Source organism: Barbus barbus (assembly GCF_936440315.1).
Source record: "Barbus barbus genome assembly, chromosome: 5".
NCBI classification, from domain to species: Eukaryota; Metazoa; Chordata; class Actinopteri; order Cypriniformes; family Cyprinidae; genus Barbus; species Barbus barbus.
The window spans coordinates 6370676-6386456 of NC_136733.1; the positions used below are offsets into that span (position 1 = coordinate 6370676).

Here is a 15781-nt window from a genome sequence, read left to right on the forward strand (position 1 = left end):
TGAATTGTGCCACAGCAAGGGAGAAAGGGCTACATTTCCAGAGTTTGGCCCAGGGAGGGCCACAGATCCGAAGTCCAGCCCTCCATCGTATCCAGAGTCTCCTTTGTCCCCACTGGTCCCAGCCAGCTTTACTCCTCCAGAGCATCCTCCAGAGCGCCCCCCAGTGCCTGCTCCTTGAAAGTGCACTCCAGTGTCCGTTCCCGTTCCTGAGGTCAGCCCTGGAAGTCTGGAGGCTCTCAAGTGACCGCCCTCCCAACTCCGCCGGGCTCCCTCCGCCTTGGTCTGGTGTCAAGCACCTCGTGACTCCACTCTTCCGGCTCTGTCAGGCTCCTTCATCCCCTCGGCTCCTCCTCTCGCCTCTGTTGCTCCGGCTCCACCACGGCCTCCCGGAGCCACGCCTCCGTGTCGGTCGCCGGCACCATCTGCTCCACCTAGGACCTCCGGATCCTCCCCGTCGCCCTTGCTCTTTGCTCCGCCTCGGGCTCCTCCTCCACCTGCTCCGCCACCGTTGGACAACCTCCTGGAGTCGGCGGTCATTCCTCCTCCATGGCTCCTCCCTTCTTCGGCTCCACCGTGGGCCACCGTTATGGCTGTAGCCTGGGTCCCGCCAGGCTCCTCCTGCTCCGGATCCCTCCTGTCTCCTCCCTGGCTCCTCCCTCCTTCGTCGCCCCCTTGGACTTTGTTTGCCGGCCCCCTCCTGGGTGTCCGTCCTCCTCCTGAGCCTCCTCCTTAGTTCCCATCCGTCCCTCCCCTTTGGATGTTACTACGGTGTGAGGACGCACCTTCCAGGAGGGGGCGTATTGTCAGGATATCGGACTGTTTTTGCTCCCCGTGTGTTCCCTGTGACCCAGTTTCTCCCTCATGTTGATTGTTAATTTGATTCCAGGTGTATCTCGTCTTCCCCAATTATCCTGTGTTTAAAAGCCCTAGTCCCTGTCAGCCTTGTGTATCTCGTGTTGGAAGGATTAAAAGACTGTAACTTGTATTTACTCCTCATCTCCTCCCTCCTTGCTCAGCTCCGTAGACAATTGTGACACCAACACTCCCAATAAATAAACAAACAAACTTTGGGTATTTATTTATTTTGTATTGTAACAAACCCCAAAAAAGTATTGTCCTTCATAAAATAATCACAAGCAGACTTAAAATTCCTTACAAATGATTTGTTAGTAAACAAACAATAATAAAGCTAATCATTCTGATCTGGGTTACTTATGTATAATGAGTGAATAACCAACACCCTTTCCACCCTCAATACCACGACTGAGGTGAGCCCCATGAGCAAGGCACCGAATCCCCAACTGCTCCCCGGGCGCCGCAGCATTGGCTGCCCACTGCTCCTTGTGTATGTTCACTACTGTGTGTACACTTGGATGGGTTAAATGCAGAGCACATATTCCGAGTATGGGTCACCATACTTGGCCACACACCACTTCCCTTTCCCTTTTTATCACCCCGTCTCCTCTCTCACAACAGCCAATCGCTGTCACGATTCCATTCTACAAGGAGAGATTAGCTATTCATAATCCAATAAATAAACAGATGTAGAAACTTGCTTGTCAAAACCCCACTTTTTAGCAAGTACATTGCAACCACATTTAATGACTAAAATACTTTTTAAAGCAGCCATGATTAATATGGGAAGTTGTGAATCACACTAAACACAACATAAACATTCTACAGTCAGTCATTTTAATACAAACTTTGAGGTCAATCATAAGAAAAACTAATGAATTTGACTGTAACAAATGGTCCAAAGAAATACCAAATCACATGGCAAAATTGGCAGGCTGTGTTCGATGAAAGCTCTTTACGGCATGCATGTGGTCATTCATATCAAACCAGTCTCTTTCTAGTCTCCTAGTACTGAATATATGATGTGAATCAAAATAAATGTACAGCACTTTCAGAGCCCTGGAGCCCTGTCTGCATAATACAAACCAATGTGGATTTAAGTTTGATGGTTTGCGATTGATTCACGCCAGAGAAATCGAATATTTTAAAGAAATGCTGTATTGCTCAAGAGCAAAAAGAATAGAGGAATTTCTGTATGTTCACGAAAATCAAATGTCTTTACAGCATAACATCGATCAGATGTGCTGAACTTTTAATCCAGATAACAGTGTATTCTGAAAATAGATAGGTAACACTTTAGAATAGGGAACATTTATTCACCATTAACTACAACGTTTCCTCAATAAATTCCCAATTTGCTGCTTATTAATAGTTAGTAAGGCAGTTGATATATTTAGGTACTGGGTAGGATTAGGGATGTAGAATTAGGTATTAGGCATTAATATGTGCTTAATTAGTAGTAATAAATGGTTAATATTCTAGTAACATGCATGCTAATAAGCAACTAATTAAGATACCCTAAAATAAAGTCTTACCAATAGATCTGTCCATAAACTCATCTGTGCTCAACCTCTGAGATAAATATGGCATGAGAGTTTGTTGTAATTAGAAATGATGACGGATTGAAAACGATCCTACAGCGAACTATCATTAGTGGGTTGTCAGTGCTTTTAACATATCAAGTGCACGTTCATGCTGCTGTGAGCCGCGTGTGTCAAACTGCTGGCTTATAAATGCTTGACGTCAGTATGGCCTAAAGCGCCTTTAAAAATATGTGATCACAACAGACAGATGAGTACATATATATCTGTGACATTATCACCAATAAGTATCAGGAAGAATAAAGACAAGTGAAAATTAGCTGTGAAAACCCAACAAAAATAATAATCATAAATCATAATTGTGAGCGCTGTTTCATTAAAGACATAATTTGAGATGGTTTATGTAATCAAACAGCTTTATGCAATATTTACTAGACAAAACTTAAAAATAGAACCGTTCCTTAAGTACAGAAAAAAAAAGCTTATTTGTTTTTGCTTCATTATGCTTTCATGAGGCTTTTGAGTATCTAGTGTGTAGATTCTTTAATTTTTTTATTTGAACTAATTTACTGTATTTGTCACAGATTTTACCAACTGATTAAATGGACCTGTTTAGGCCTGGAGCAGGTTTATTATCAATAACATAACATAACATGGCAACTAGCTGAAATAAAATAAGATGAAGTACAAAAATAACTAAAACTAAAAATGTAAACTTAATAAAAACGATAAAGACATATATATTTCAAAAATAAAAATGACCACACAACACAATTAAGAAAATTTGAAAACAGAAAATATAAAATTAAAAGTTTTATTGAAAATATGAACAAAAACTATAATAGTATATTGGTGACTCTAAAACAACACTTACCTGGAGTCTTGATTTTGTGGCCTTGTCTTGAGAGCTCATAAACCATGTTAGTGTGGTCTTGGTTTCATTTCATGGTCTCAGACAAGAGGTCAGTCTATTTCCATTCTTCTTAAGGTGATAATCACCTCAACCACAGATCGGCACTGTATCGTCACCATTTTTGAAATCTCATTTCATTTGAAACACTGACTACTGCACTGGATTCATCAGTTTCTCTATTTCACTTCCTTCAAATGATTCTTGGAGGTTAATGGTGCCGGGTCCTGGTCTAAGGCCTGGGTCTTACTATATTGGTCTTGCTTCTGACTCCATTTTTAACTGTTTTCAAGGCCAGCTGGACTTTAACTCTGTTTTGTTTATAAATGCTCCTCCACTAGATTTAATCTGTGGTTCAAAGCTTCTCATGAACTTAACCCATTTGGGATTTTGGGTGAATAAGGTTAGATGAATGTTCAGTACAAGCTCTTAACACTGGATGGTATCTGTGACAAATTGTCGATAACCACAAACTTTATTTGCTTCATTTTAGATAGTCTAACAAATAGTTTGTACAGAGATGTACTTTGAATGAAAGTGTGTGGCAAAACCATATCAGTGGAATTAACTGTTGAAATACTTATTGCTTACTAACAGTGTCTAACAAAGTTATATAAAGCAGATTACAATGGTAACTACGTGGTGGTGACGGCGCAGTGAATAAGACACATGCCTTTGGTGTGAGAGACCCGGGTTCGAATCCACTGTGAGACACCAATGTGTCCCTGAGCAAGACACTTAACCCCTAGTTGCTCCAGAGGCGTGCGTTTATTTTGGATAAAAGCGTCAGCTAAATGAATAAATGTAAATGTAACTACGCAAATGAAAGGTTTTTAAAGGATTAGTTCACAGAACAAATAATATTTGCTGAAAATATAGTCATCCTCTGGCAATCCAAGATGTAGATGAGTTTGTTTTTTCATCAGGTTTGGAGAAATGTGGCATTACATCACCAATGGATCCTCTGCAGTGAATGGGTGCCATCAGAATGAGGGGCCAAACAGAGGATAAAAACATCACAATAATCCACACGACTCCAATCTATCAATTAAAGTCTCGAGAAGTCAAAATCTGTGTCTTTGTAAGATATTTTTAACTCAAACTGTTGCTTCCGGCTAAAATACAAGTACATAATCCATAATGACACTTCCTCCATTAAAAAAAAAAAAAAAAAAAGGCCTGGTCTGAATCAGGAGAAGAAATTTGCACAAATCAAGCTCCGTTTATAAGACAACACAGCTCTAAACAAATATGTTGGTGGATCTTGTTTTGAGAGGACAACAGGGGATAAACATATAACCAGAAGTTCATCAAAAACATTTTTTTTTTTTTTTGCTTTAACAATAAAACAAACAAACACACACACACACACACACACACAAAAACAAACAAACAAAAAAACATCTGCAAGACTCGCATTACTTGAAACACAATATTTGTTTGTTTTTGTCAACTGAGGGGCGGATGTAAATTATTTTCTCTCAGCATGTGACATGCAGATGCTGCATATCTTAAACCCGGAACAATCCAGTAACTGAGCGTTTATTTCAGCACCACGGACAGGTCCCGAGCTCAGTTTGACTGATAGCTCAGCGCTTAAGACGCGAGTGATTCCGTCTTTGTTTATCGGATATATGCGGACTTTATTACGTAATTACAGATGCCTTTGTTATAATTTTAATAAAGACATCCTACACGATTAAAGTCCGCATCTAAAGAAAAAAAAAAAGCCAAGTCTCGGGATGTTGCTTTTTCTAATAGGCCTATCTGCTTTTTCTCTAGTATACATGCACATTTACACACATAACGCCATAGAATGTCATTCACAAAGTCAAATAATAAAACGTAGATTATATCACTAATCAAATAATGGGTAGAAATAAAGACGCTCTCTCTCTCTCTATCTCTCCTCCAAACACTGGATGTGCTTCAGTCCCGCCCCTTTCTGTCTGCCATCACCCTCCTCTACAATCCAGTAAAGTGATGCTCGGCGCCTCCTCCGAGTTTCTCTCCGAGTTTCTCAGCAGCAGTCGGACTCTCCATCTCTACATCCGGAGCTGCACTGCTGTCGGATATTTCCTCCTCAGCTCTGCTTTTACACTCGGTCGTTTCTCAGATGCTGCTCAGCGAACCGAACCGCCGGATTTCTCCCTCTTGAGTATGAGAGGGACCGATGACCCATCCGCACAGCAGAACCAGAGCCAGCAGCATGAGCCACGCAACCGGACCCGGAGCCTCAGCATAACTTTGAAGCAGTGCGGAGCGTCAGATTCCCGACGCACGGGAGCAGCAGTTTCAGGTGAGTCTTTAAGGATCTTTTATTGAGCTGAACGCTGAGTGTGTGAGCGATGGCGCGCTGGGTGCTTGTGAAACTGGATGTTGGAAGCATTTTTTACATGCAGCACTTCGCGGAGCTCGTGCGCAGCCAGTACATGACGTTTCTTGAGGGGATCAGATGGTCTTCTGCACGGATTTGAACCGGACTGGCTCTGGACTGCACATGCTTGACGATTTGAGTAACCCGCGCGCGCGTGTGTGATCTGTTTTCAGTCCACGCATTGCTCATTGTTGCAAGTTTAAATACGGATTGATCGATATTTCGTGTGTGTGGATATGTGTGGTTTTTTTTTTGGGGGGGGGGGGGGGGGGGGGGGGGGGGGGGGTTGATGCTTTTTTTTTATATCTCTGCTGAGTCAACTCACAGCCTAAATGCCCATTAGTGCACAAAGCACAAATGAAGTCTCATCACTATAAGAGAATGACACCATATGTCTTCAGAAGGGCTGAATGAATCATTCTGCTTTGCAGTCAGAAATGTCTCTACTCAGGAACTGCACATTCAGGACAAACATGATAGCAAAAACACTGCCCCCCCCCCAACATGGAAGGTTTCCTGCTGCATCTGCAAAGTCAATAAACATGCACACTGCAGTAAAAAGCACAACAATCTCCATTCTCAGGCCTGCATCACACCGGGAATGTGATGCACAAGGATATGAAGTGTTCACACTCACATTAAGCTCGGAAGTGTGGTGGCGAGGAGCTCGTGTTGCTGGTGAAAAGGAGCCAGATCTTCACAGCTCTGCCACAAACGGCGTGTTGAGGGCATGGAGAGGCAGGCTCAAAGCTGGAGGTGAACTTGTGTGAATGTGTTTCTGAAGCTTAACTGTTGGGGGAGCTCTCGCACTTTTGCGCTTGATGTCAAATTTGACTTTGAAGCTTTTGGTAATTGAGTGATTATGATGGACACAAAGGCACAGCCAAGAGCCCTAAAGAGTTTTTCCGGGATGCATCCCATTACTGGTGCAGTGAATCAAACCTGGTCGATATGCACTTTTCATCTGGTCATATTATGCAAAATTATGACATCCGTCAATTGAGATGATCAGTCCACAACATGCTTTTAGTGGCCACGTTTGGATTGTAGAAGGGATTTGTTTTATTATTATTATTTTTTTTTAATGCAAAATAACCAGTTTGCATTGTCTGAGCAATGCAATTCTATTCACTCACTTATGCAATGAATGCATGCTAACCTATCTAATTGCGTATCTAATTGCACAAATAAGCCTCACTTGTGACCATTTGATAATGTCAGCAGAAGCTCGGGGAGACTCTGTTTCACGCACCCAGTGCAAACCGGCCCAGGTGTGCATCGTAGCCTGACGTTCGCCACAGCACCTGCCGTTCTGTACCTGTTCTGATTGTCATTCACCAAGGCAAATAAGAGACGGTCTGCATTCAGAGCCTCTCTCAGCCTGTCTCAGACCACAGACGTGGAACTGTGGATGCTTGCTCTACTCGCAGGCCAAGACAAGAATATCAACGATGAGGCTGCTTTGGCAGAGGGAATAATGAGCACTGTCTCATGCTGGCAGGAGTCGCATTGGCTGCCACGTGAAAGGGTGCAGCTGGGGGTCTTGGCGTCCTGGTTCTCAGGAAGAATCATGTGCTACTGAACGCCTGCTTGTTTATTGTGCTGGTCTGTAGTGTCATAAAGATGACAAGGCTCAGATGCATCCATCAGATTCAACTGCTGTCTAGTATTTATGTTTATATGAAAGCAAAGGTCATGGTATGAGACATAAATGCTGGGAATTAAGATTTTATTATTCATAACAAACAGATTTATTATCCAACCTGGGTGCACTACAGTTTTAGGATACAGAGGAGATCAGGGCTAGTTTTATTTGTGAAGTCAGTGAGTCAGTGTACATACTTGGAATTATTTTCACTGCATGTTATTGTCTAAAAAAAAAATACACTAATATACACTAATTTCAGTCATTCATACAATAACAATTTGACATAATTTAAGTCATCATCCAATTATTGTAGTTAAAACCATTTTAAATTATTAACTATTTTTAAAGAATCATTAAATGATCAATGTGATTTCCCATTTTACAAAAAACTGCAACAGTGTGACAATGTTACAAATGTAACAATATGACTCCCAGGAAGAGGGATGCTAGTATGCTTTCGAATGCTGGCTATTATTATTAAAAAAAAAAAAAAAGTCGTGACGTATTGTCAAGTATGGTGACCCATACTCGAAATTGGTGCTCTGCGTTTAACCCATCCAAGTGCACACACACAGCAGTGAGTAGTGAACAAATGCACACACACACACACACACACACACACCGTGAACACACACCCGGAGCAGTGGGCAGCCATGCTGCAGCGCCCGGGGAGCAGTTGGGGGTTCGGTGCCTTGCTCAAGGGCACCTCAGTCGTGGTATTGAGGGTGGAGAGAGCGCTGTACATTCACTCCCCCCACCTACAATCCCTGCCGGCCGGGGACTCGAACCCGCAACCTTTCGATTACGAGTCCGACTCTCTAACCATTAGGCCACGACTCCCCAAACATTATTTATCTATGACAAAAAACAAAAACAAAAAGCTAAGGTAATGGTGAGACTTAAATGTTGATGTTTAAATTTTAGTATTCATACCAAATATGGATTTATTATCTAATCAATGCTTAACCAGTACTGAGGTTTTAGGATATAGAGGAGACTGGGGAAAGTTGTCACACTTTTTATTTATTCAATATAAATTCAGTTGCTCATAGATACCAAATAAATCACATAAATTAAGCATCATATGAGAATTTCAGATTGCACTGAAATTGCACTTTTATTGTCCAGGAAAAACACATTTAACACACTTTGACTCTGAACACGAGGCATGTTATCACACCACATGGGGCCAGCTGTTACAATGGAAACCTGGCATTAAGGTATAATTCACCAAAAAAGAAAAAAAAAGAAAATGAAATTGTATCATCATTTATGAGATACTATTAAATAACACTGGTAACCAAATGGATCTGGTGCACACTGACCATTTTATCCTCAAAACATCAATATCAACATGTCTCAAAACATCGTTGTTCATGTTCCACAGAAGAAAGAAAGTCATATAGGTTTGAAACGGTATGAGAATGATCATTTTTGGGTGAACTATCCCTTTAATCAGACTATTTTAAATCAAAATTATTATTTATGCAACACAAAACATGACTAAATACTAATGCAAGATGATTAGATGTGAATATGTACATTAGCTGTGTCGCTATTACCCAAAGTCATCTCCTTTTATTACCAAAGAAATGTCTTGACTTCTGCCTAGCGCGGCACATGTCATTACAACATCACAACGTCTCTGGTGTTCTGATTAATTCAAGACTTTAAGCAGATAATACCAGCACTTCTCTCTGCTGGATATGGTAATTGCGAAGCATGGAAAAAAGTCGATCTCTGGGTTTCAGTGATTTGAGTAATCTCAGAACACCTTGTGTTAACAGAAATTAGCTAGCTGCTAAAATTAGCCCGCAGATAATAATCCTTCTATGCTAAAATGAAATCGGCACAAGGTACTCTAAATGAATATCACCGGATCAATTGATCCAGCTCAGAGAATTCATCTCAGCCTCATAGCGTTAATGTAGATGTCCAAATCAAACATTTATGGGTCAAATATTACCGAGAGATTCTCCAGTGACATGAACCGGTGTCATTATCAGTCATCTTGGCAGGATTTGCACATCATTGTAGAGGAACTCCACCGTATGTTTCATCATTGACGTTTTGAATGGTTATTGCTGTACTGTAGTTACAGTACTTAAGCCTTTAATGTCACATGATAGAAGCTCAGCATAAATGCATGTCAAATTGATTGACTTCATGGGCATACGATATCTCAGTACTGTAGAGCTCTGTTCAGAAATCCAGTGCACTGTCTTGCTCTCTAATGCCTTCATAGGGAACTAAAGAAACAGCCTCATAATGAGTGATTTGAAATGCTGTGCATAGCAAGCAACAATGTCAATAATGAAACATTTAATTTGGTGGCCATCTTTGGAATGCTGTTATGCGAATAAAGCTTCTATGTAAGTAAGTAAACAAATAAATTAACAAACATTGGCCAACAGTCTTTAAAAAAAATAATAATAATAGTAACATTAAACATTATTAGTGCTGTTTATTTACATTCATTTATATAATTTGCGTGCATGTGTGTGTGTGTAATACTCTATATGTGTTACTTTAACTTTTTTTTTTTACTTATTATTTTGCATTGGTGTTTAGTGTTAATTTTAATATATTTTGAGCTATGAACATCAGTGATGCATGATTTGTGCTGATAAATGTATTATAAAAAAAATAAAATAAAAAAAATCTACATTGTGTTTTTTTTTTTTCTTTTGGACCTTAAATAGGTCATGGTTAAAATTTTATATCAGGTTGTTTTGCATTCATGTTTCAGTTATGTTTACTTTTACAATTCCAGTCCCTTTTCATTTAACAAAAATGTTTACATTTAGTTTTATTGTTTGTTTATGGCATAAACCTTGCTTCTCCATTTTTATAATGCCCCTCATAATTTCTTAGACAGCACAAGTGCATTTTCCCTGATGTCACACTGGCTGATTGCATTCACTGTAAAACCTGTGACATTGTGAAGAATAATTTTATCTAAAATGTATTCGTTTATATTTCAGCCGGCTGTGAGAACTATATTGTTCTGGGCATAGGGAGTTTTTGATTAGGCTATTACGTATATTAGCTGTTATGAAAGTGCCCAATCTCACTGTGGCGCGTCCTCTGTCTTCTGTTTCATATCATTTAATAATGTCTCTGAAATAGGTCTATCTAATAGGAATATGTGTGCCATTCTTTGAAAAGATGATCTGATTTGTGCAATTATGAGTCAAACCATACTATAGACTTAAATATAGACTGAAAACTAGAGGCCAGTGTTATGAAAAGAAAGTGAGGACAAATCTGCTGTTAATGCTGTGGGGTTTTAGATTATATAACATACAGCAGTTTTTCTTTGACATTTGAGAATGCTGTGATTGTAATTGATTGGTGATGTCTCTAAAAGTGTTTGGCATGTGTCAGTTAACTGGTTGAAGTCACTGTTCTGTTGACGTCTGTTGGCATCTTTCTTCATTCACAACCGTTCAAAAATAGCCACTTTTACAAGTAACTTTTCTTACATACAGCATATAAATAAAATGTATCACAGTTTCCACAAAATTATTCGGCAGCACAACTGTTTTCAACATTGATAATGATCATAAATGCCTCTCGAGCAGCAAATCAGCATATTAGAATCATTTCTGAAGGATCATGTGACAGTGAAGACTGGAAATAGTTTGATCACAGCACTAAATTACATTTTAACATGTATTCACATAGAAAACAGATATTTTAAATTGTAATATTATTTCACAATTTTTTAATGTATTTTTGATCAAATAAATGCAGCCTTGTTGAGACTTTGAAGAGAAGAGACTTTTTGTTTAAAAAACATTACCAAATCGTGGGTTAAATGCTGGGTTAAATACAACCCAATGCTGGGTAAATATTGGACAGAACACATGCTGGGTTGTTTTCAGCCAACAGTTGGGTTAAATGTTTAATCCAACATTCTGGGCAGTAACCCAACCGCTGGGTCTAAACAACTCAATCGCTGGGTTCGTCCATATTTTACCCAGCACTGGGTTGTATTTAACCCAGCATCTTTTAGAGTGAAGGCTCTAAAGTTTTGAATGGCTATGTTAATACATTAGAGCAGATGTAACTCTGAGATGCCAGAAAAGAAGCTGAAAACACAATAGATTTAAATTAAAGATAGTTGGACACTGTGACAACTATACTGCCATTTAAATTGAACTATTCATTATTTCATTACGTGTGCTACATTGATTAGTTTTTGGATTCTTGTGGAAATGCTTTTGTTGCCAGAGCAAATATCAACCAAATAGTTGGGTATATCATATCTGAAAGGTAGTTTGTCAGGTTTCTTTTGCTTTTTTTCATTTTATGATGTTCTACTGAATTTTAGCAAAGACACTCTTGTACATGTTTTATTATTGTAATACTTGTAAGTGCATATTACATCTTTTAGACTCATGTAAGTGTGTAGGTAACACCAGGTTGTTTCAGTATAACTCAGTGTAAACTAATCGAATTATTAAAGGGGTGGTTGATTGCGATTTCACTTTTTTAACATTAGTTAGTGTGTAATGTTGCTGTTTGAGCATAATCAATTTCTGAGCATAAACAATAGTTGCAGCGCTGAGTGTTCAATGCAAACGGACATATCGTCTGATATCGGATATATCGTAGATATATTCTGGCAGTTTAATACCTACAAAAATGGCTCATAGGGACTACAATGAGTTACGTCCCGGGTCCGTTACATCACGAACCCAGATGAACCCCACCCTCGGGAACACGGGACATAGGGGGCAAGGCCATGCTGTGCTGCTTTAGAGAAGAGGAAGAGAAAAGCTAAAGCAGCAGTTCTCAATCCTGTTCCTTGCGTCCTCCTTCTCTGCATCTCTCTCTCTATCTCTTTCTCTCTCTCTCTCATTCAGATCATCAGCTCAGTGAATACACTTATTTTCACATAGCTATGAGAAGCGTTGTGTATGCGTGTGCGGTTGCCACACTGTATTAAAGCTTTAATCATGTTAAAACCGTATATTAAAAGCTAACAGAAGCAGTAGCATTTACAAATAATCACGTATCTAAAAGTATGAGACAACAACAAACAAACATACATACAATTAAGAGCCGTACTTGCACAGGTTCTGCGCTATCCTCTTCTCTAATATCCTCTGCGTCTCAATCGGGCTCAGACTGATAAGAAATATATACAACGCCATTGTTTACAATACAACCGGAGCACATGACGCTGAGCTGAGGGGCGGGTTGTTTAGACACGCACTAGTAATGGTTTAGCCAATCACAACACACTGGGCAAGCTAACCAATCAGAGCCCATTGCAAATATCTGAGGGATGGACTTCATAAAAGCAGGAAATGATCCACGTGTTTATCAGAGAAGGGACAGAGCGGTGTGGAATAAAGGTCAATAGTGTGAAAAATAACGTGTTTTTTTTTTTTTTAAACAACGCATTAACACATGTTAGACTGCACCCCATAAACACAATCAAGCCTAGAAAAAAAACAGTCAACCACCCCTTTAAGAAGACATAGGGCCCATTTTAACGATGTAGGCACATGGTTTAAAGCGCACGGTGCAAGTGCACTTAGGGCGTGTCCGAAACCACTTTTACTAGTTTAACGACGGGAAAAACAGTTGGTGTGCCCGGTGCATGGTCCAAATGGGTTGTACCTATTTTCTTAATGAGTAATGGGTGTGTTTTTGGCATAACATGCAATAAACCAATCAGAGTCTCATCTCATCTCCCATTCCCTTTAAGAGCCAGTTGTGCTCACGTCATGGCTGATTCGCTATTTACACACCAAAATTTGCAAGTGCAAAGACTCAACGCATCTCCAGAGAGGAAATGGCGCTGCTCGTGCGTGCAAAATAGGTAGGCGAATTCTGATACATGCAATGACTATCCATTATGACATGTAGGCATTTTTATATTTATGTAGCTACACAATAATACTCTTTTACATTGTAATCCTTTAATTATTCATATTTGACATGTATGTGTGCTGCTGTGCATCCCTGTGTGTGTAATAAGCAGAGTTTATACGTGTGTTGTGGACTCGCCTATAGGCGCATATTACTAATGTGCACTTTAAATAACAAAAAAAAAAACAAAAAAACAACTACTGTGCCATTGAATTTAGTCCAGGTTTAAGTTGGTCAATAGTGTAGTATATTTCAGTTGCCTCAAAATAGCAACACGCCTGAATACACCTCGTTTTAGGCAAGCATGAGCACACAAATGGGTGCAAATGCATTTGCTATTTAAACAACGTGGTGCAGAACTTGAAAATTATATCTGTGTCGGGCTGAAACTAGCAAAAAACACTTGCATCGTGCATGGTGCTGCATTGCGCCGGGTGTATGATAGGGCCCAATGAGAGATGAGAAATGTTTATTTTAATGCATTATATGGATGTTCATGATGTAGGTTCAACCTACATCATGAACATCCATATAATGCATTAAAGTGTTACCAAATTGTTTACTCATTGTTTACCCTACTAGGTTGTAATGCATTATGTGACTTTTTATAAGTAATTGTAACTTAAAATGCACTACAATATTTGCAGATTCCTTGTTATATCTGTAATTGGTTGTTCGTCATGTGCTTTAATGCATTATACTTTATAAAGTTGTAACGATGAATAGATGAGTATTATAATGTATTATAACTGTGGTTACAATTGTTCATGAAATCATATAGTGTATTATAAGGCGCATTACAAAGCAAAATTAGTACATTCAAAATACTATTATAATGCATAACGTCTTCAAGAAAAGTGTTAGCAACAATGTCATAATGCTTTGTCTGTAAATGACCGTTTTAGATGGATTTATGTTTCAAAACACTTACTCACATGGAAACATTTGGGGTGTTGATACTTTTTCTCATGAAATGACATTAGCCAAACAGTGGTTGATTACATATAAGCATTAAATGAGTAAAACCTTAAAAACAAATAATTTGAGACAGAGTGTCGGCATGAGGGTTATTTTTTTTTTTGCGACTATATGACTGTTTAATAACATTAGAAGCAATCCTCAAGGAAGATATTAAAAATAATCCATGTCAAGACCCCTTTAAACGCTGATTACATGGTTCTGAGAAGGGAGGCGCTTGGCCCTTCATGGCCGACCGGGTGCCCGGCGACTGTTTTTGCCTGATCTTCATAAATTATTAAAAGCCATGGTCATTTGCGGCGATTAACCTCCATAATTCATAAAATTATGTAATGAAAGGACTGAATGAAAGGCTGCACTGTGGCCCCCGACTGCTTAGGCAGTGGGGGAAACACTCGTGACAGAGAAAACCTCAGCGCTCGAGCTCAACTGAGGCCCACCAGCTGCTTCAACCTCGCTGCTGCCAACGGAGACCGCTGGGATTATTAATAAACAATGGCAACCTGTAGGGGGAGAAGAGGTAGATGTGGTTTGCCAGCTGGCTTGACTTCACCTCAGCGTCAGTGCATTTCCCAAACTGGAGTGGTGAACGTCTGCCAGTGAGCTGGAGAATAAAAAGGGCATGAGGAGATGTCGCACACATGTGTTTTTGCTACAGTAGTGCCTGTAGAATTAGCACATAGTGAATGCAGAGATGTTTGCGATGAATTGAGTTAAATTGCGTAAGCCTTCCCTCCATCATTGATAAGAAAACAGATCTTCAGATGAAGTTCCTCATCCTTGTGTCTCATCTAAAGATTTAGAATGAGTGAATGATACAGCTTTCTGGAGAGAGATCTGATCACCTGTGCTAAAAACCTATAGAATTATATATGCAAATTAAATATAGGCATGAACTGGATACAAAAAAAGAATAAACAATGGAATTACAAATTAATTTTGAATTAAACAACATCATCAAAAAAGCTGTTTCACAAATTAGTGATGAACAAGTTTTATAGCTTTGAAGTTTCAGTTGCACAAGTGTGAAATAATTGTCAGTTGTCATATACTCAAGTGACCAGCACTCAAAAGTTTAACTCGATACCACTTTGATAACTTGCAATCAGGAATCTCTACATCTAAATGGTAATGGTTTCCTCTTGGCTCTATTATTTCCTTGCCGAGCTGGTTGGAGACGGTTTAATGTACCAGTGAGAACAGTCGTGACTCAGCATAATAAAGCAGCGTCAAGTATCCTCTCCACAAAATGTCCCAGATCCGCTTGCTACCTACAATTACTCTGTGACTGACAGCACCTTCAGCCGAGATTTACATTTTGCTTTAAAGCGAGCAAGACTTATAATTGAGTCTTAAGAGTAGCTGTTCCTAGATCAGAGGTCACTGAGAGTCGAACTGTTATCGGAAACCACTCAAGAAGAGAGAACAGATAAAAGCAATAAAGCACTCATTGTGGGTTTTTTTGGCCTGCACCAGTGCCAGCGGCCGTCCCCTGTTTTCTTCAATTTCTTTAGAGAGAGATGCTTTAGAGATACTCACCCAAAGAAGGAACAAAGACACATAATCTTTGCCACAGTCGGTCTGCA

At 39.6% G+C, this 15781-nt stretch overlaps 1 protein-coding gene across 1 annotated transcript in view; it reads left to right on the forward strand.

The window, feature by feature from the left end:
* Nucleotides 1-5309: 5309 nt before the first annotated feature.
* Nucleotides 5310-15781, forward strand: part of LOC306870056 (BMP/retinoic acid-inducible neural-specific protein 1-like) — a 107353-nt gene continuing 96881 nt past the window's right edge. Inside the window, exon 1 of the mRNA XM_079417094.1 lies at nucleotides 5310-5605. The gene's annotated coding sequence lies outside the window, so the exon portion shown is untranslated. The remainder of the gene's footprint in view (nucleotides 5606-15781) is intronic.